Source organism: Chionomys nivalis, chromosome X, assembly GCF_950005125.1.
Source record: "Chionomys nivalis chromosome X, mChiNiv1.1, whole genome shotgun sequence".
Lineage (NCBI taxonomy): Eukaryota > Metazoa > Chordata > Mammalia > Rodentia > Cricetidae > Chionomys > Chionomys nivalis.
The window spans coordinates 107,571,505-107,595,151 of record NC_080112.1 but is presented as its reverse complement, the minus strand read 5'-3'; the positions used below and the strand labels follow the sequence as shown (position 1 = coordinate 107,595,151).

Here is a 23,647-nt window from a genome sequence, read left to right as displayed (position 1 = left end):
GGAGATGCAGGGCTGGTTCAACATATGCAAATCTATCAATGTAATCCACCATATAAATAAACTGAAAGAAAACAACCATATGATCTTTTCATTAGATGCTGAAAAAGCATTCGACAAAATTCAACACCCCTTTATGATAAAAGTCTTGGAGAGATTAGGGATACAAGGGTCATACCTAAATATAATTAAAGCTATATACAGTAAGATGACAGCTAATATCAAATTAAATGGAGAGAAACTTAAAGCCATCCCACTAAAATCAGGAACACGCCAAGGCTGTCCACTCTCTCCATACCTCTTCAATATAGTTCTCGAAGTTTTAGCAATAGCAATAAGACAACATAAGGGGATAAAGAAGATTCAAATTGGAAAGGAAGAAGTTAAACTTGCGTTATTTGCAGATGATATGATAGTGTACATGAGCGACCCCAAAAACTCCACCAAAGAACTCCTACAGCTGATAAACGCCTTTAGTAATGTGGCAGGATACGAGATCAACTCCAAAAAATCAGTCGCCCTCTTATACACAAAGGATATGGAAGCAGAGAGGGAAATAAGAGAATCATCACCTTTCACAATAGCCACAAAAAGCATAAAATATCTTGGGGTAACTCTAACCAAGGAAGTGAAAGATCTATTTGACAAGAACTTTAAGGCATTGAAGAAAGAAATTGAAGAGGATACCAGAAAATGGAAGGATCTCCCTTGCTCTTGGATTGGGAGGATCAACATAGTAAAAATGGCAATTCTACCAAGGGCAATTTATAGATTCAATGCAATCCCCATTAATATCCCATCAAAATTCTTCACAGATCTTGAAAGGACAATAATCAACTTTATATGGAGAAACAAAAAACCCAAGATAGCCAAAACAATCTTATACAATAAAGGAACTTCTGGAGGCATTACCATCCCTGACATCAAACTCTATTACAGAGCTACAGTAATGAAAACAGCGTGGTACTGGCATAAAAACAGAGAAGTCGACCAATGGAATCGTATAGAAGACCCGGATTTTAACCCACAAACCTATGAACAACTGATTTTCGATAAAGGAGCTAAAAGTATACAATGGAAGAAAGAAAGCATCTTCAACAAATGGTGCTGGCACAATTGGATGTCAACGTGTAGAAGATGAAAATAGACCCATATCTATCACCATGCACAAAACTCAAGTCCAGATGGATCAAAGACCTCAATATCAATCTGAACACACTGAACCTGATAGAAGAGAAAATGGGAAGTACCCTACAACATATGGGCACAGGAGATCGCTTTCTATGTATAACCCCAGCAGCACAGACATTAAGGACAACATTGAATAAATGGGACCTCTTGAAACTGAGAAGCTTCTGTAAAGCAAAGGACACTGTCATTAAAACAAAAAGGCACCCTACTGACTGGGAGAAGATCTTCACCAACCCTGCAACAGACAAAGGTCTGATCTCCAAAATATATAAAGAACTCAAGAAACTAAACTTTAAAAGGATAATTAACCCAATTAAAAAATGGGGCACTGAACTGAACAGAGAATTCTCAACAGAAGAAGTTCAAATGGCCAAAAGATACTTAAGGTCATGCTCAACCTCCTTAGCAATCAGAGAAATGTAAATCAAAACAACTTTGAGATATCATCTTACACCTGTCAGAATGGCTAAAATCAAAAACACCAAGGATAGCCTTTGCTGGAGAGGTTGTAAAGAAAGGGGTACCCTCATCCATTGCTGGTGGGACTGCAAACTTGTGCAACCACTTTGGAAATCAGTGTGGCGATTTCTCAGAAAAATTGGGATCAACCTACCCCTGGACCCAGCAATACCACTCTTGGGAATATACCCAAGAGATGCCCTATCATATGACAAAAGCATTTGTCCAACTATGTTCATAGCAGCATTATTTGTAATAGCCAGAACCTGGAAGCAACCTAGATGCCCTTCAATGGAAGAATGGATGAAGAAAGTGTGGAATATATACACATTAGAGTACTACTCTGCGGTAAAAAACAATGACTTCTCGAATTTTGCATGCAAATGGATGGAAATAGAAAATACGATCCTGAATGAGGTAACCCAGACCCAAAAAGAAGATCATGGGATGTACTCACTCATAATTGGTTTCTAGCCATGGATAGGGGCCACTGAGTCTATAATTTGTGATCCTAAAGAAGCTAAACAAGAGGGTAAACCCAAGGAAAAACATATAGACATCCTCCCAGCTATGGGAAATAGACAAGATTGATGGGCAAAAAATTGGAATCTTGGGGTTGGGGTGGGATGTGGATGAGGGGTGATGGGGAGAGAAAAGTGTGAAGGAGAGGATGAGGGGATCTGGGGGAATCGGGGTGATTGGGGATAAAGGAAGGTTGGATTGGGAAGCAGGGAAACTCATACCTTAGTTAAGGGAGCCACCTAAGGGTTGGCAAGAGACTTGAACTTGGAATGGCTACCAGATGCCCAGGGCAATGTCCCCAGTTAGTTCATTGGGGCACCTGAGGATAGGGAACCTGAAATGAACCTATCCTATAATCATACTGATGAATATCTTGCATATCGCCATAGAACCTTCATCTAGCGATGGATGGAGATAGAGACAGAGACCCACACTGGAGCACCGGACTGAGCTCCCAAGGTTATAATGAGGAGCAGAAGGAGAGAGAACATGAACAAGGAAGTCAGGACCATGAGGGGTGCACCCAACCACTGAGACAGGGGGGCCGATCTATTGGGAGCTCACCAAGGCCAGCTGGACTGCTACTGAAAAAACATGGGATAAAACCGGACTCTCTGAATGTGGCGGACAATGAGAGCTGACGAGAGGCCAAGGAGAATGGCACGGGAACTTTCATCTGGCGATGGATCGAGAGAGAGACAGAGACCCAATTTGGAGCAACGGTCTGAGCTCTTAAGGTCCAAATGAGGAGCAGAAGGAGGGAGAACATGAGCAAGGAAATCAGGACCACGAGGCGTGCACCCACCCACTGTGACAATGGAACTGATCTATTGGGAGCTCTCCAAGACCAGCTGGACTGGGACTGAATAAGCATGGGTTGAAACTGGACTCTCTGAACATGGCGGACAATGAAGGCTGATGAGAAGCCAAGGACAATGGCTCTAGGTTTCGATCCTAATACATGAACTGGCTTTGTGGGAGCTTAGCCTGTTTGGATGCTCACCTTCCTGGACCTAGATAGAAGTGGGAGGACCTTGGTCTTCCTGTAGGGCAGGGAATTTGGACTGCTCTTCAGTATTGAGAGGGAGGGGGAATGGACTGGGGGGAGGAGAAGAGGAGTGGGGATAGGGGGAGGGGAGCGGGGGGAGGAGGCAATATGTGGGAGGAGGGGGAGGGAAATGGGAAACGGGGATCAGTTGGAAATTTTAATTAAAAAAGAATAAAAAAAATGAGAAAAAAAAGTAAATAAGGAACTAGTATGTAATTGACGTAAATGAATGCAGAAAGATTATAAAAATATATACAGCTTTAATGGGGAAATAGACTTACAGGACCACAAGTTCCCGTGGAGAACAGGAAAAGCAGAGAAATAGGGCTGCTGGGATCACACCCGGCAGATTTATCAGTAAACATTAGCCCAAGGCGAACACGCCCCCAATGGGTGGGGGTTATCCTTACATCTCCCCCTTTTGTCTAAATAAGACAGAGCTAAACCAAATACAACTATATACAATAATAACAAATAATAAATATAACAAACAATATTGAGAACAAAAGTTTTCCTAAACATTCTATCTCAAGGAGTCTAAATAACATAGAGAGTAACTACAATTATATAATCTTCAACTCCGTCAAAGATCTGAGAAGGGAATAAATATTACTTAACAAACGAGAGATATCCAAAATGTGCAACAATTGACAGAGACAACTGACTATGTGGGCAATCCCCCAAAGTCTCGTTTGCAAATGTTGAGTCAACCAACTTTGGCTAAGGCCTAACATAACTGACATACCATTCTTAGAACTATCCTACCCTGTCTTGGCAGGATAAGACAATCCTGTTTCATCCACTTAGGGTTATTCTGTATCTTTGTCAGAAGTTGAGGTATGGGCTTTTCTTAACTCAAAGGCCAGTTCTGCCAAGAAGACAAGTTCCCAGTGGAGTGTCTTTGGTGCTCAACGTTCTCTCGGGAGTAGAGTGGCATTGCCAGGAGTAATTGTGTCTCGTTGGCACAGAAATTTTAGGTTAGATTAAAGGCCATTTTCTACAGCTCTTCAAAGAGGCTGAAGATCATACTATCTGTACTAAATATAATCTCTATGTATCTAAAAGACCTGATTAACCTAAAAATAAATATGACAAACATATAATTCTCAATACCTATCTAACTTGAAGTCTAAAAGAATAAACAACTGTGCAATATATGAAGACAATGATCTTCAACTGTAAACAATGTCATAGTATCAGAGGTAGAAATGTACATTGTAATATGGTAGATGTATCAATACAATATAGACAAAGTTATAAGCATACTCATACAAAAATAGAGGTAGGAACACTCACATTCAATATTCAATATATCAATATACAAAAAACAGTACCAATACAATTTTCTGTAAGCCGTAATTCACAAATACCAATCATCCCATAAAACCAGTTAATCCCCCTTTGTCTTCTTCTTTTCTTTTTTGAAAATACCCCTAATTCCATAAAAATATCACCCCATCCCCTCAACCCTAAACCAACCACTAAAAGATGTCTCTAACCCTGAGGGCAAACTCCATTGGGAGAGGGGATGTCGTCCTCTAAGATTGCTTCTAGCTGACATGGGGGCAACGTTCTTCTTAGGGGGTCCTGTGAAAGCAAATGATGGTAAAATTCCCAATTTAACCTTTGACCTAAGAAAATTGTAACCAGTCTCTGAGCGTTTTGAGAAGGTCCGGCCAGAGTGTTGTCAACAATGTGCACCATTCGAAATTGTCACGTGTAGTTGGTACCAAAAAACAGGTCTAATATTAGCGCTTTAAAAAAAAATTCATGACGTCATAAAAACCAGATTGAGTTGATGTCGTGGGGCCCCATCTTCATCCTGGAAACTTCAAAGATTACTGTAGGAAAATTTGATGCTTGTTATGGGAAATTTAAACATCAACAACAAGGACATATACTGACATATAAAGAAAGACACAGATATGAGGAAAGGCAAAGAAAGTTTAAGATATATATAAATTAATGCTTACAGAACATGTCCCTCCATCAATAATTAAATATTCAAGGTCCCTTAAATTCTTTGAAGATGAGTATTTTCCTGTGGAGATAAGAAGAGAACCCTACCCCCAACCTATCTGTATTACTTACCATCAGTATGATTGCCATCCATGTGATTGAATTGTTATTTATCTTTCCCAAGTGGCTTCTCTTCATCAAACGAACCTTTATCAATTTTGATGGTATCCACAATTTTTCCTCACTTGTGGAGACAAGAGCAAATCCCTTTCCCCAGCGCAGCACATCTCCTGGCTTCCATTGTGAGGTCAGCACATCCTTGAAATAAACTGATTGATTTAGTTCAGTAGACTTTTCCATTATCCAATGTCTTTCTGCAGCCGATGTTCCCTTCTCATTAGCGTTGAGAAAATTCAAGGTTAACAACACATTATGTAACCTATTTCTGGGGGTGTTTTCCACCCCTTTCTGTTTGTTCAACATATCCTTTATAGTTCGATTTGATCTTTCTATGACTGCTTGACCTGTAGGATTGTATATTATACCTGTAACATGCTTGATATTGTAATAATCAAAAAACCATTTCATTTTCCTAGAGACATAAGCAGGACCATTATCTGTCTTTATTTGTGTAGGTATACCCATGATAGCCATGACTTCTAAAACTGAATCACCTTTTTCAGAACTTAAAGCTGTTGCCCTCTGAAAGCCTGAATACGTGTCAATGGTGTGATGAACATATTTTAATTTGCCAAATTCTGCAAAGTGGAACACATCCATCTGCCAGATTTCATTCCTTTGGGTGCCCTTTGGATTAGCCCCTGCAGGCAGTGGCGTTTGGTTATAGAAAGAGCAAGTAGGGAAGTTCTTTACAATCTCCTTAGCTTGTTGCCATGTAATAGAAAACTCTTTCTTCAAACCTTTGCTATTAACATGATGTTTTTTTATGAAATTAAGAGGCTTGTAGCACACTACCAATCAATAATTGATCAATTTCTGCATTACTTTGTGCTAGAGGACCTGGCAGACCCGTATGGGATCGGATGTGTGTTATGTACATAGGGCAAAGCCTATTCCTAATCAAATCTTGCACCTGGATAAACAATGAGATTAGTTCTGTATCATCAGGTATAAATTCAGCAGTTTCAATATGTAAAATAACTCTTTCTGCGTATTGTGAATCAGTAACTATATTAATAGGTTCTTTAAAATCCCTTAGTACCATAAGAATGGCATATAATTCTGCCTTCTGGACAGAATCATAAGGACTTTGTTCCACCTTACCCAAGTCTTCTGATTTGTAACCTGCCTTCCCTGATTTACTGGCATCAGTAAAGAATGTACAGACTCCAGTTATTGAAGTATCACGGACGATTCGAGGAAGGATCCAAGAAGTTCTCTTTATGAAGTTAAGCCTCTTGCTTTTTGGATAGCTGTTATTAATGTCTCCCAAAAAATTAGCACAAGATCTTTGCCATGGTCCATTATCTTCCCATAATTTCTTTAGTTCATCAGCAGTGAAAGGCACTATAATTTCTGCTGGGTCTATGCCTGCTAGTTGACGAAGTCTCAACTTGCCTTTTATAATTAACTCAGAGACTTTCCACATAAGTTTTCAGTTTCTTACTTGGTTTATGTGGTAAAAAGATCCATTCCAAGATAATATCATCTCTCTGCATTAAAATTCCTGTAGGGGAAATGTTTGATGGTAGTATGACGAGAATACAATCGAGCTCTGGATTTACCCTGTCCACATGTGCCTGTTGTAATTTTTCCTCAATCATTGTCAGTTCCTTTTCTGCTTCAGCTGTTAATTCTCTGGGACTGTTTAAATCTTTGTCACCATCCAAGGTTTTGTTCAAATGAATTATTAGATCAGGTGTTATCCCAATAGCTGATTGTAGACTGGAAATGTCCCCTAACAGTCTTTGAAAGTCATTAAGAGTCCGTAGGTGATCTCTCCGAATTTGTGCCTTTTGTGTCTTAATTTTTTGCAAACCTATTTTATAACCTAAATAATTAACAGAATCTCCCTTCTGAATCTTTTCAGGAGCAATTTGTAATCCCCATTTAGGTAAAAGTATTTTTATTTCTTCAAACAGTCTGTTCAAGTTATCCATGTTTGAATCGGATAACAAAATGTCGTCCATGTAATGATATACTATCGATTTTGGAAATTTCTTGCGTATTATTTGCAATGGTTGATTCACAAAATATTGGCACAGGGAGGAGCTATTTAACATACCCTGGGGGAGGACGGCCCAGTGGTACCTCCTCGAAGGTTGAGAATTATTATAAGTAGGCACTGTGAAGGCAAATTTTTCTCTATCTTCTTTTTGTAAAGATATAGTAAAAAAAAACAATCCTTTAAATCAATAACTATGAGAGGCCATCCTTTTGGCAATAAAGAGGGCAAAGGAATTCCAGATTGCAGAGGGCCCATAGGTTGAATAACCTTGTTGATGGCCCTGAGATCTGTCACCATTCTCCATTTACCTGATTTTTTTCTTAACCACAAATACAGGAGAATTCCAAGGGCTGGTAGATTCTTCTCTATGTCCGGCATCTAATTGCTCTTGTACCAACTGTTCTAAAGCCTGTAACTTTTCCTCAGCTAAAGGCCATTGCTTTGTGCATATTGGTTCCTCAGTCAACCATTTTAGAGGCAAGGCTGTTGGTATCTCTAAAGGGACATCAATTGCTTGTTCTTGTACAGCCCGAATGGCCGGTTTTCTCCGTTTGTAATATCTTTTAATATTATTCTAAGAAATATAGGCTCTAGAAGTAGCAGGAATGTTAATTTGGGTATTCCATTTGTTGTAATAGGTCACGACCCCATAAATTCATTGCAATATTGGCTACATATGGCCTTAATTTTCCTATTTGTCCCTCTGGTCCTATACATTCAACCCATCTCGTGCTCTGCCTTACTCGAGATAGGTTTCCAATTCCCAGGAGCTGAACATTTACATTCTGAAGAGGACAATACAGATGCCAAGATTCTGGGGTAATGATACTTACATCCGCACCTGTGTCCAGCAGGACAGTAATAAAAATGCCATTTACACACACTCTTAGCTTTGGTCTTTGATCATTTATAGAAGTTTGCCAAAACACACGGAACTCATCTTTCTGATCATTATTGCTTGTAACAGTAGGCATGGGGCTTCCTAATTGTCCTGACGAGGCACATTCTCTGCAGTAACTGGAAATGACTGAACCATGTTTGCCATGGGGGCCTGTGAGGCCCCCCCTCTCACGTTTCCCGTCTGTATCAGGTTGCCTTGTCTATCTCTTGTAGACCATCATTCATTCATCCAGTGTCTGCCTTTTCCACATCTTCTACATAAACCTGAAGGCTGAGTCCTCCTATTTCTGTTATTTCTAAAAGATGCATTATTATTATTTCTGAAAATCTGTTGTCTACAATTCCTTTTCATATGACCCATTTTGCCACAATTAAAACATTTGGTATTCTGATGTCTCCTTTTACCATTGGAAATTGCTTCTTCTACCCATGCTTCAGTGCCATAGTCAAATGTATCAACATCCAGGGTATGCAAGACCCATTCTTCCAATGGCACTGATCTGAGCTTCAAAGGTCCCAAAATCCTTTTGCATTCCACAATTTTATAAGCCTTTTATAAGTCTTTTGCATTTTTATAAGCCAAAGACTCAATCATTATATGTTTTGCTTCTGGGTCAGATATCCCTATTTGTACAGCTTTAGTTAGTCTTTGTAAAAAGTCACTAAAGGGTTTTCTCTGACCCTGTTTAACTCTGACAAATGATTCCATTCTCTGTCCTGGGTCTTGCACCCTGTCCCAAGCCCTTAAGGCTGCTGTAGTACACATGGAGAGTGTGTTTTCATCCAAATTAGCTTGTTCCTGAAGGTCGGAAAAGAGCCCCTCTCCTAGAATTTGATCTACGGAAATCTCAATTCCCTTTGCTCTTTCCTGCTGTTCTAAAAGTCTAGCCTCTTGCCTGAATAAGCATTTCGATTTCAATTGCTGTCCACTCTCAAGTACAGCAGAGCTCAGCTGTAACCAGTCAGAGGGAGTTACTTTGCTTGTTGTGGCCCAAGATCTTAGCATCTCTTTAACAAAAGAGGCATGCATCCCAAAAGTCATTACAGCCTGTTTAATTTCTTTGAGATCATTCATACGGACAGGTTCCCATGTATTTTCCTTGATGACCCTAGGGTTTCTGGAACCAACCACTTTCTCTGTTGTTATTACTGGAAAGGCAGGTAGAACTGTAGGTAGAGCTTTGTGGGAATTGTCCCGGAGAGATTTACCCACAGATGTAGTTAAAATTTGCCTTTCTACCCCTTGCTCTTCTTCATCAGAATTTAGAAATTCCTCAATCTTTTCAATTCTATTCACCATTGCCTTCTGTAATGTCTGAATCTCCTGTCCAGAATTATGTTCTAAAGCCTTCATTGAGGATTCTAAAGTATGAAGTTTGTCCATTAGAGATAACATCTCATCTTTGGACATAATTTTTATAGCATAAACCGTGCCTTCTTGTATTGACAATCTTTCTGCCAATCTGTCATAAGCTTTAGACAAAATCCGATTGTCACATTCAGCAATTTTGATTCTCTCAGTTAATGTTTCAGTTCTTACAGAAAGGGACTGAAGCTTACGATCCAAATCAGCTGTTCCCTCTTCCATAGTAATGAATTTCTCCTTAACTTCAGCCTGTACCTCTTCAAAATTTTGTTCAGTTTGTCAAGTTGTGTTAAACAAAGATCTGTTCTCTGCCTGGAGAACTTCAAACTGATTTTTGAGAAGATTGTTGTCATTCTCAATTGTTTTTAAGCGTTCAACCTCGTCTCGTTAAGACTTTATCATATTTCTATTATCAAACCATATAGTACCAAGGAAAACTACGAATCCCAGAAAGATCCATATCTGTGGGCTGACAGACACTTCTTGTAAAATCTCCCACATGGTACAATTGAAAAGGCTGTTAAAGTCTTGAATGGTAATGTTTTCAGACATTTTTCTTATTTATAAAAGAAAATTATTTACCTGTAATGACGTTTTCCTGCCAGTGGTGGCAAAAGAAATGCACCTGAGTCCACGTGGTCTAAGCCAGAGCCATTCTGAAACAATTAACTCAAAACGAAAATTATTGTACTGCCTGAGAAGTTAGATTGGTCGTGGAAGGGGTCACTTCGTCTGCTGCTGTGGCGGCTTTTGCTTCAAAACCGCAGGTGCTTCCGTTAATTCAGGCAGTGGGGCTTTGGAAGGCAGGCAGGGTGCGGTTAACTGCTCTGGCCCGAGTAAGTCTGAAAGAAGGGGCAGGCCCACCATAGGCGTAAGGGGCAGAGTGGGGGTCGCCGCTCTGCAACTGTATCGTGGCCTGGAGTGGGGGAAGGGAAAGCGAGCAGGGAGCGTGCTGTGAAAGCTAGCAGGCTATGCTCGCCCAATCGCACTTCCTGAGCTCCGGTAACTAACTTGCTCGCAAAGGCTGGGAAAGATGGAGCTTGCAACCCCCCTGTGCCGGGGCAGGGGCAAAATAGCCCAATGTTGGACGCCAAATGTAATGATGTAAATGAATGCAGACAGATTATAAAAATATATACAGCTTTAATGGGGAAATAGACTTACAGGACCACAGGTTCCCACGGAGAACAGGAAAAGCAGAGAAAAAGGGCTGCTGGGATCAAGCCCGGCAGATTTATCAGTAAACATTAGCCCAAGGTGAACATGCCCCCAATGGGTGGGGCTTATCCCTACACTAGTACTTTTAAAAATAATTTCACAACTCTGGTCCTCACATTTAGTAGTTACTTCTATATGCACAATTAAATGCAGAGTGGAGACAGAAGAAAATGAACACTATACTTTGGCACTATTTTTTAGATTAACAGTAATGACCCATAATTATTTATAATATTGTGCTGAAAAACAAGTGTGTTCATTTGATGTGTAAACCATTGGTTCAAAGTTTATTACAAAGACATAGTTCTTATTACAGAGAACGATAATGTGCACAAATCAGGTTGGCCTCAAATTTGTGCCAATCCTTCTGCCTCCGCCTCCCAGGTACAAGGAATGCACCACCATGCCCTGTGCTAATACCATTCATATGAAATATACTTTTGAGAGAGCATGTCCTCTTTTTCAAAAATTATAATAAATTGTTTTTATTGTGAAATATTTTTAAGTATTTTTATTTTTTGAGACAGGATCTCAGGTATTCCAGGCTGGTATCCTGCTTGCTATGTAGCCCAGGATAACTTTGAATTTTTGGTCTGCCTGGTACCATCTTCCAGTGCTGGGGTTACAGGTGTGTGCTATAAATTGTTTTATAGAATACCGGCAGCCAAGCTTAGTGTTTTGTGCGTGCTAGCTTAGGACTTTACCAAGTGAGCTGCATCTCCAGCACAAGAGTATTTATTCTGGTGCAAAATTAATACATGGTCACTGTAGAAATTTGAAAAAGCATAAAATGCAAAAATATTTACACATACCCACATATTGAAATTGTAATGTCAACCCATGTAATAGAAAGGGCACAATTGTATTCCTATTAGAATCTTAAAATAATTCTGTGCAGTGCTGAAAGGCCATAGTGAGAGCACTGCACTGAAGTGATTCTTGTGCTATAAATTTGCAAACTTCACTTAACCAGTATATTTCTAAGAACTGAAAAATGTTCTCACTCTGTGTGACTCATTGAAACTTTAACACTAAGTGGAAACAGCAAAAGAAACAAAAGCTGTTTTATTAAGATATTCCTGACAATATTAATATTCATGAGGGACCTAATGACCAATGAATAAATTAAAACAAGTCACTGGATGTTGGGAGTCACCTTTTTGGGAGGACTTCTGTAATAGTAGAAATAAAACAATGCCGTTGTCTGAGTGATGGCAACAGGCAGCAGGCCACAAGGCGCTGCGCGTCCCAGTCAGGGAGCCAAATGGTGGGTGAGAGACCTCAGCAGGTCAACATGAGGTGCTATGGTGGGTGAGAGACACAGACAGATAGGCATGGCATAAAGAGTGAGGTTGGATATTTATTTACTGGGTTATTTAAGTGAAGGGAAAAGGGGAATGAGGGAAGAGAGAAAAAAAGGGGAGGGAGTAAAGGAAATTAGAAGCTATCTCTTCAGGAGACAGATAGAAAAGAAGGAAGGAGCTCAGACTGGAAGCAGAAGGAAGATCCACTTGCTGATTGGGGGGCGGGGGGCAGTGGGCAGGGCTTGTGTCTTAAAGGGACAGGGCAGACCATTACATCTTTTGCCGTGATCCTAGCCACAGCAGGTTCATACATTCCAGGGTAGGAATGTGAGGATTAGAAATGTTAAGTATGGCCGGGTGGTGGTGGTGCACGCCTTTAATCCCAGCACTCAGGATGCAGAGGCAGGTGGATCTTTGTGAGTTTGAGGCCAATTTGGTCTACAGAGCTAGTTCCAGGAGAGGCCCCAAAGCTGCAGAGAAACCCTTTCTCAAAAAACCAAAAAAAAAAAAAAAAAAAAAGGAAAAGAAGAAAAGAAATGTTAAGTATGAGGAAGAGAAATAAGGAAGAAATACAGAGACAGGATAGTACTAGGAGGGCAACTCTGAATACTGAATATTAAATTCTCAGTTCCAAGTTCTGAGTTCCCCTGTGTTTATTTTTCATATAGTTTTATATCCCAATAAAAAAGGGGGAGAAGGCAAAAAGACTTCCTTAACATGACACAAAGAACAACAGTACAGTTAGTTGTTTCAGTTCTTGTGACATCAAGCCATTAATTCCTGAGAAAAGTATTTGATGTTTGGGCAGTGAAGACACCCTAGACATGTTGAAGGAGCAGTGGGCTGGCCTGCTTTTTGTCCCGGCTCCTGCACTGCTATCTTAGCCCCAGAAATAACAACACACAAATTGTATTCATTTAAACACTGCCTGGCCCATTAGTTTCAGCCTCTTATTGGCTAATTCTCACATCTTGATTAACCCATTTCTAATAATCTGTGTAGCACCATGAGGTGGTGGCTTACCAGGAAAGATTCAGCATGTCTGACCTGGCAGCTGGCTCCATTGCATCTGTCTCACTTCCCTTCTTCGGCATTCTGTTCTATTTACTCTGCCTACCTAATTTTCTGTCCTATCAAAGGGCCAAGGCAGTTCCTTTATTAACCAATGAGAGTAACACATAGACAACTGACCCTCCTCCATCATAGACCAAGTATCCTGCAGGCAGCCACTCCCTAAGTCAAACTTCCTATTTTAAAAGAAGGAGCAGAAGCATGCTTGAATTCTCTGATCTTTGGTGAGGGTGGAGAAGATCTACCTCTATGGGCCAGCTTGATGTCCAAAACAGGAAGTAACTACACCCTAGGTCTGGATATCTTGCAGCCACCTGTTGTCAACAACTTGGAGAGATCAATTTAAGTTAAAATTCTCTAACATTTAGACAAGGTGGAATAGGCTCCATTTTTGGGTTCCCACAACTGGACCATAAGAAAGCTATCAAAAATAAATATATAAAGATCTTAGCAATCCAGCCATAAGTGGAACATCTATATTGCATCTCTAATTTGCTTTCTGTTGTGACGAAACATAACCAATAAGAGGATGGGAAAGGAAAGGATTCTTAAGCATATACTTCCAGGTTAAAATCAATTGGAGGAAGTTGGGGCTGGAATTCATATAGGAAATATGGCAGAAAACATTGGAGGAATGCTACTTACTGGCTGTCAAGCTGACTCGTAGTTTGCTAGCTTTCTGATACAGTCCAGTATCATCAACTTAAAGATGGGGCTCCTCACAATAGACTGAGTCCTCCAACATCAATCCTCAATGAAGACTATTTTACACACATGGCCACAAACCAGTCCCATCTGGGTAATTAATCAGTTGAGGTTCTATCTTCCCAGGTGAAGATAAGTTGTGTCAAGCTGACAATAAGTACTAACACACCCAATCCTCCAAGATTGGAGGGACATCTTAGGAGAGGGGCCAGAACAATTGTTAAAGTGAGAAGTCAGGAATATCAGCTTGCAACAGTGTCTTCTGGATATGACAAGATTCTTGCCCTCATGTACTGACAGCAGCCGTTGATGCCTGCACAAGACTTAAAGCCAGTCATCATTCCAGCATGGAAGGGTTGAAGGACTCCTGAGCTCTGAACCCTAGCTGACAATCTATTGTCGGTTATCTTCTGGGAAATGAAGAGTCAGTTTTCTTTAAGGGTGAACCCTGGTATGTTGGACATGTTCCAGTGGAAGGTCACAGACCCATGAGTATATTGTCAGCACAAACAAGTCCACTAACGGGCTTTTTTTTCTCCCCAAGACAGGGTTTCTCTCTGTAGGTCTGGCTGTCCTGGAACTCACTCTGTACACCACGCTGGCCTTGAACTCACAGAGATCCACCTGTTTCTGCTTTCTGAGAACTAGGATTAAAGGCATGTACCATCATCACAGAGCAATGGGCTATTTTTTTAAATTTTAAGTTGGGAGAAGTGAATGGGTCTAGGAGAAGTTAGAGGTAGAGCAAATATTATCTCTGTGCTTGTGTCTCTCTCTGTGTGTATGTGTGTGTGTGTCCATGTGTGTGTGTGCATGTATACATGTGTGTGTGTGTGTTAAAGGGGTTAGTGGTATAGTGATAAATCTAAACCAGGTTTCCTCATTCCAAGGGTGTTTTGAAGCCACACTACTCTAATTGACCTCAGGTCTAAAATGAGTTCTCGAGCTTCCTGCCCTTTCCCTAAGGCTACCGACCCAGAGCAGTGAGTGCCTGACTAGAGGGCAGGCCTCAAGGTCCCTGCCAGGGAATGCGGGTCCCTGCTGCTGGGGCTTCAGGGTCTGCTGTGCTCTCCTGGACCCGCTCTGCCTGCTTCCTACTTCCCTTGGTCCCTGGCTCATTGGGCTACCGAGAGTCCCTGTGTAGGTGCTGAGAAGTTCCATCTGAACGGGTGAGTGTGTGCTATCCTGGGGCGGACTGTCCCGGTAGAGAGCAAAAACCCCCCTACACTAAGGCTACCCAACCAGAGCAGTGAGTGCCTGCCTAGCGGGTAGGCCTCAACAACCCCGAAAGGGAGCACAGGCACCTCCAGCTTGTACTGCAGTGTCGCCTGTGTTCTACTCGACCCCGCCCTACCCCCTGCATTCGCCCTTTTCTCCACGGGTCATTGGAATACCAGGCGTCCCTGTTTTGGTGTTGAGGAGTTCATCTGGAAGGGAACGGTTCCTGCCCCTACACTGAGGAGATACAACCAGAGAGTTAGTCACAGCAAAGACTGGTCCAAGACACCAGGGCTTTCCTGGCTCCATTTGAAGGAAGAGATGGGCAGGCGCCAATGCAAGAATTCCCCCAACAACTTGAAAGGCAACGTGACATCACCAGAATCCAGGAATCCCGAAATAAGAAGTGTACACCCTAATCCAGAAGAATTAAAAGAATTCGACTCAAAAGTGAATTATATGAAAATAATAGAGGACCTTAAACAGGAGGTGAAAAACTGCCATAATCAATTAGAGATTACAAACAAAAAGGTAGAGTAAATAAATAAATCTCTCAAAGATACCCAAGAAAACCAAAAGAAACAAGAAAAAGTAATCAAACAGGTAAAGGAAACGGTTCAAGACTTGAAGAATGAAGTGGAAGTAATAAAGAAAACACAAACCGAGGGAAGGATGGAGATGGAAAATTTGGATAAACGAACAGGAACTACAGAGACAAGTACTACCAACAGATTACAAGAGATAGAAGAAAGAATCTCAGACACTGAAGATACCATAGAGAAAATAAACACTCTGATCAAAGAAAACAGCATAACCAACAAATTCTCATCACAAAACATTCAGGAAATCTGGGACACAATAAAAAGACCAAACCTAAGAATAACAGGGATAGAAGAACGAGAAGAAGTATAGCTCAATGGTCCAGAAAATATATTTAATAAAATTATAGAAGAAAACTTTCCCAACCTTAAGAAAGATATTCCTTTTAAGGTCCAAGAAGCATACAGAACACCGAATCGACTGGATCAAAAAAAAAAAAATCTCCTCGTCATATAATAATCAAAACACAAAACATACAGAATAAAGAAAGAATATTAAGAGCTGCAAAGGAAAAAGGTCAAGTTACCTATAAAGGTAAACCTATCAGACTTACACCTGATTTCTCTATGGAAACCACGAAAGCCAGAAGGTCCTGGATAGATGTACTGCAGAAACTAAGAGACCATGGATGTAAGCCCAGACTACTATACCCAGCCAAGCTTTCGTTCACTATAAATGGAGAAAACAAAATTTTCCAGGATAAAAACAAATTTAAACCATACGTAGCCACAAATCCAGCCTTACAGAAAGTAATAGAAGGAAAATCACAAACCAAGGAGTCCAACAATGACCACAATAACTCAGACATCTAATGACCCTTCACCAGCACAACTTGAAGAAGGGAAACACACAAACTCTACTACCAAAAGAAAGAAAGAAAGAAAGGAAAAATGACCAGAGTTAACAACCACTGCTCATTAATATCACTTAATATCAATGGACTCAACTCACCTATAAAGAGGCACAGGCTAAGAGATTGGATACAAAAACAGGATACAACATTCTGCTGCTTACAAGAAACACACCTCAACCACAAAGATAGACATCTACTCAGAGTAAAGGGCTGGGAAAAGGCTTATCAAGCAAACAGACCTAAGAAACAAGCAGGTGTGGCCATACTAATTTCTAAGAAAGTTGACTTCAAACTAAAATCAATCAGAAGAGATGGAGAGGGACATTTTTTACTCATATCAGGAACAATTCATCAGGATGAAGTCTCAATCCTGATTATCTATGCCCCTAATATAAAAGCACCCACTTATGTAAAAGAAACGTTACTAAAACTCAAGCCAGTCATCAAACCACACACACTAAAAGTAGGAGATTTCAACACTCCTCTCTCACCAATGGACAGGTCAATCAGATAGAAACCTAACAGAGAAATAAGAGGATTAAGGGAGGTAATGAATCAAATGGACTTAACAGACATCTATAGAACATTCCACTCAAATAGGAAAGAATATACCTTCTTCTCTGCAGCTCATGGAACCTTCTCGTAAATAGACCACATACTCGGTAACAAAGCAAACTTACACAGTTACAAAAAAATATCGGTAACCACCTGTGTCTTATCAGATCACCATGGATTAAAGTTAGAATTCAACAACAATGCTATCCCCAGAAAGCCTACGAACTTATTAAAACTGGACAGTCAACTACTGAACCACACCTGGATCAAGGAAAAAATAAAGAAAGAAATTAAAGTCTTTCTTAAATTCAATGAAAACGAAGACACAAGATACTCAAACCAATGGGACACTATGAAAGCAGTGCTAAGAGGAAAGTTCATAGCATTAAGTGCCCACTTAAAGAAAATGGAGAAAGCACACATTGGAGACTTAATAGCCCACCTGAAAGCTTTAGAAAAAAAAGAAGCAGACTCACCTAGGAGAAGTAGAAGACTGGAAATAATCAAATTGAGGGCTGAAATAAACAAAATAGAAACACAGAAAACAATCCAAAAAATCAATGAAACAAAAAGCTGGTTCTTGGAGAAAATCAATAAGATTGATAAACCCCTATCTAAACTAATCATACGGTGGAGAGAGAATACACAAATTAACAAAATCAGAAACGAAAAGGGAGACATAACCACGGACACAGAGGAAATTCAGAGAATCATTAGATCTTACTACAAAAACCTGTATGCCACAAAATTGGAAATGCAAAAGAAATGGACACTTTTTTAGATAAGTACCATGTACCAAAGTTAAACCAGGACCAGGTGAACAATCTAAATAGACCTGTTAGTCACGAAGTATTAGAAGTTGTTATAAAAAACCTTCCCACCAAAAAAAGCCCAGGTCCAGACGGCTTCAATGCAGAATTCTACCAGAACTTCCAAGAAGACCTAATACCTATACTCCTTAATGTATTTCACAATATAGAAACAGAGAAGTCATTGCCAAATTCCTTTTATGAAGCTGCAGTTACTCTGATACCAAAACCACACAAAGACACAACCAAGAAAGAGAACTACAGGCCAATCTCACTCATGAACATCGATGCAAAAATACTCAATAAAATACTGGCAAACCGAATCCAAGAACACATTAGAAAAATTATCCATTATGATCAAGTAGGCTTCATCCCAGAGATGCAGGGCTGGTTCAACATACGAAAATCTATCAATGTAATCCATCATATAAATAAACTGAAAGAAAAAAACCATATGATCATTTCATTAGATGCTGAAAAAGCATTTGACAAAATTCAACATCCCTTTATGATAAAGGTCTTAGAGAGATTAGGGATACAAGGGTCGTACCTAAGTATAATAAAAGCTATTCATAGCAAGCTGTCAGCTAACATCAAATTAAATGGAGAGAAACTCAAAGCTATTCCACTAAAATCAGGAACATGACAAGGTTGTCCACTCTCTCCATACCTCTTAAATATAGTGCTTGAAATTCTAGCAATAGCAATAACACAACATAAAGGGATCAAAGGGATTCAAATTGGAAAGAAGAAGTTAAACTTTCATTATTCGCAGACGATATGATAGTGTACATAAGTGACCCCAAAAACTCCAGCAAAGAACTCCTTTAGCTGATAAACACGTTTAGTAGCGTTGCAGGATACAAGATCAATTCCAAAAAATCAATTGCCCTCCTATACACAAAGGATAAGGAAGCAGATAGGGAAATCAGAGAAGCATCACCCTTCACGATAGCCACAAATAGCATAAAATATCTTGGGGTAACTCTAACCAAGGAAGTGAAGGATCTATTTGACAAGAACTTCAAGTCTATGAAGAAAGAAATTGAGGAGGATACCAGAAAATGGAAGGATCTCCCTTGCTCATGGATTGGGAGGATCAACATAGTAAAAATGACAATTCTACCAAGGGCAATTTATAGATTCAATGCAATCCCCATTAAAATCCCATCAAAATTCTTCACAGATCTTGAGAGGACAATAATCAACTTTATATGGAGAAAAAAAAATCCAGGATAGCCAAAACAATCTTATATAATAAAGGATCGTCTGGAGGCATTACCATCCCTGACTTCAAACTGTAATACAGAGCTTCAGTATTGAAAACAGCTTGGTATTGGCGTAAAAACAGAGAAGTCGATCAATGGAACCGAGTAGAAGACCCTGATTTTAACCCACAAACATATGAACACCTAATTTTTGATAAAGGAGCTAAAAGTATTCAATGGAAAAAAGAGAGCATCTTTAACAAATGGTGCTGGCAGAACTGGTTGGCAACCTATAGAAGAATGAAAATTGATCCATATCTATCGCCATACACAAAACTCAAGTCCAAATGGATTAAAGACCTCAATATCAGTTTGAACATACAGAACCTGATAGAAGAAAAAGTGGGAAGTACTCTACAACATATGGGTACAGGAGATCGTTTCCTACGTTTATCCCCAGCAGCACAGACATTAAGGACAACATTGAATAAATGGGACCTTCTGAAACTGAGTAGCTTCTGTAAAGCAAAGGACACTGTCACTAAGACAAAAAGGCAACCCACTGACTGGGAGAAGATCTTCACCAACCCTGCAACAGACAAAGGTCTGATCTCCAAAATATATAAAGAACTCAAGAAACTAGACTTTAAAATGCTAATTAACCCAATTAAAAAATTGGGCACTGATCTGAACAGAGAATTCTCAACAGAAGAAATTCAAATGGCCAAAAGACACTTAAGGTCATGCTCAACCTCCTTAGCGATAAGGGAAATGCAAATTAAAACAAGTTTGAGATACCATCTTACACCTGTCAGAATGGCTAAAATCAAAAACACCAATGATAGCCTTTGCTGGAGAGGTTGTGGAGAAAGGGGCACACTCATCCATTGCTGTTTGGTGGGAATGCAAACTTGTGCAACCACTTTGGAAATCAGTGTGGCGATTTCTCAGGAAATTTGGTATCAACCTACCCCAAGATCCAGTAATACCACTCTTGGGAATATACCCAAGAGATGCCCTATCATATGACAAAAGTATCTGTTCAACTATGTTCATAGCAGCATTGTTTGTAATAGCCAGAACCTGGAAACAACCTAGATGCCCTTCAATGGAGGAATGGATGAGGAAAGTGTGGAATATATACATATTAGAGTACTACTCAGCAGTAAAAAACAATGACTTCTCGAATTTTGCGTGCAAATGGATGGAAATAGAAAACACTATCCTGAGTGAGGTATCCCAGACCCAAAAAGAGGAACATGGGATGTACTCACTCATAATCGGTTTCTAGCCATAAATAAAGGACATTGAGCATATAATTTGTGATCCTAGAGAAGCTAAATAAGAAAATGAACCCAAAGAAAATCATATAGTCATCCGCCTGGATAGGGGAAGTAGACAAGATTGTCGGGCAAAAACTGGGAACTTGCGGGTGAGGTGGCATGGGGCAAAGGGGAAATGGGATGAGAAACGTAAGAAGGGGAGGATGGGAGGAGCTTGGGGGATTGGGATGGTTAGGATATAGGAAGGGTGGATACGGGAGCAGCGAAGTATATATCCTAACTAAAGGAGCCATCTTAGGGTTGGCAAGAGACTTGACTCTAGAGGGATTCGCAGGTGTCCAGGGAGATGTCCCCAGCTGGTACCTTGGGCAACTGAGGAGAGGGAACCTGGAATGACCCTATCCTATACTGATGAATATCTTACATATCACCTTAGAACCTTCATCTGGCGATGGATCGAGGTAGAGACAGAGACACAATTTGGAGCAACGGTCTGAGCTCTTAAGGTCCAAATGAGGAGCAGAAGGAGGGAGAACATGAACAAGGAAATCAGGGGCACGAGGGGTGCACCCACCCACTGTGACAGTGGAACTGATCTATTGGGAGCCCACCAAGGCCAGCTGGACTGGGACTGAATAAGCATGGGTTGAAACTGGACTCTCTGAGCATGGCGGACAATGAAGGCTGATGAGAAGCCAAGGACAATGGCACTAGGTTTTGATCCTAATACATGAACTGGCTTTGTGGGAGCTTAGCCTGTTTAGACGCTCACCTTCCTGGACGTAGATAGAAGACCTTTGTCTTCCTGCAGGGCAGGGAATTTGGACTGCTCTTCAGTATCGAGAGGGAGGGGGAATAGTGTGGGTGGAGGAGAAGAGGAGTGGGGATAGGGGGAGGGGATTGGGGGGAGGGGGCAATATTTGGGAGGAGGAGAGGGAAATGGGAAACGGGGAGCAGGTGGAAATCTTAATTAAAGAAAGAATAAAAATAAAAATTAAAAAAAATAAAAAATAAAAAAAACTGAAAAAAAAAGAGTTCTCATCTCTGTAATTATAAATAGGTACTAACTTGTACTCCAGGTCAATCGCTCTGTTAGGGATTGGAAATACAGCAGTAAAACAAGTTTTCATAAGTTATTTTAAAACAGCACATCATATACCCCAGGCTGGCCTCAATGTTGCTACATAGCTAGATTTGAATTGTAGCTCTTCCTGCCCCACCCTCAAATGTGCTGCAATTACAAGTGTATGCAACTGTGCCTAACTAAACAAAACAGTTCTTAAAAATCTGTCTCTATGGGACTTACATTTAAGGATGTCTGTAATCTGTCAATCAGGTCTCCATGTGCCTCCCAGGAACCATGTGTCTATATAGGCAGTATTTTTTAAATGTTGAAACTGATGGAGCATCTAGTGAGTACAGTCCAGAGCTGCTACTAGAAAGTGCTAGAATGTAAAAGAGAGTCTTTCATGGCAAATAATTATCTGTGCCAAAATGTTGACAGTAACTTCCTGTTCAAGAGAAAAAATAAAAATACCTTGATGTGGGATTCCCCTCTGTATGCTATGAATATAACTTTTTTTTTTTAAATAAGAAAAGCTGCTTTGACCTATGGCAGTGTGTCGCGGCTGCCTCGACCAGCAAGGAAGACGCAACACTGGACTCTTCTATCAGCAGTTTATTCAGGAACCTTGAACAATTTTCGAATACCAGGGAAAACCAACCCACAGCTAAAGTAGACCCTGGTTAGCCAGCCCCAGCAAGCTACGTGGGAAATTCGGATAGGTCTAGGTACACGGAAGCAAGCCACATTCTCAGTCTAGGTATGTGACTTAGACCACCTTCTCAGTCTTAGCCATATATGGGATAGTATGTGACTTAGAGCACATTCTCAAGTGGGGGTGATGGGTGGAAACCAGCGCCACCCTCATGGCACTGCACAACGCAGCTCTCTACAGCAGTGCAGATTATAGCTAGGCAGGAAAGACAAACTTAATGCAAGGAGAAAGAAGATGTAGTCAGGTTGACACCATGTAGCCACCAAAGAAGCAAGATGTAAGGTAACAAACCACGAGCCTCACGATAAAATATAAAATAATAGAAATGGGTTAATTTAAGATATAAGTGCTAGCTAGGAATACACCTGAGCTACTAATTTGCTATATATCCACAGATAACCTTGAACTTCTGATCCTCCAGCCACTACTTCTTAGTGTAGTGCTGTGGTTACAGGTGCTACTTGCAGACCATAGCCAGTTTATGCAATTCTGGGGATTAAACCCAGGGCTCCATGCCTACTAGGAAAGCATTCTACGGACTGAGTGAAAACCCCAGCCTCTCGCATCTTGAAAATCACTCCCAGAAAGCATCAATACATGACACTAGGATCCAGACAAGATCTAATAGATGCAGGTAAAACATTCTTCTTGGTCAATTTCCATCTCACAAATAGAAGAGTTGTGGCTGGATCCTGTGGCCAGCAGCATGAGATCCAACTGCTTTATTGGAGCCTGAAGTTCACAAAATATGCCTCTAAGGGTTTTCCCTTCCTCTAACATTCTGATTTCCAAAACTAAAATATTTCCGCTGTTCCAAAAAAATTACAGTATTTGATATTTATGCCTTAGTTCAGAGATAGAAAAATTTAACATTTATGCAAATCTAGAGGTAATAGGGACTTTGCATTAAATGTGTCATAGTTATGTCCACGATCCAACAATATGGCAGCCACCAGCCACATGTGCCTTTATTCTGGTACTGACGCCACCATTGTGTTTAGTAAGGCCATAGTTGATATCTGCAAACTGTACAGCCCTTCCAGTTATCCATCATAATGTCTTCTTACATTTTCATACCTGGAGTACTTTGATCCACAATGTAGAGTGCCTCTTTCCCACAGATAAAATCTGTTCCTGGGGTGGGAGGTCATGAAAGACCGAGTGACAGCACCGTGTGAGCAATAGGGTGCCACCAGTTTGAAATCTTTTCCCAATGTGTATGGTGCACGACTTGTGAACAACTGTGACCTTGGGGGATGTGGGAGCAGTAAGGAAGGACAGGAGACAACACACACCACTTGCTGTCTTTACTTTCCTATTTCTTTCCCTGTCACTGAGGCTTCTTCCACAACAAAGCTCTCTACCGCATGTATCCAATTTCCCATTGCGGGACTGTTAAGCTATTTCCAGTATGA

General features: G+C 40.5%; 1 long non-coding RNA gene across 1 annotated transcript in view; it reads left to right on the top strand.

The window, feature by feature from the left end:
* Window positions 1–23,647, top strand: part of LOC130867712 (uncharacterized) — a 145,931-nt gene that overhangs the window by 70,367 nt on the left and 51,917 nt on the right. The window lies entirely within an intron of this gene.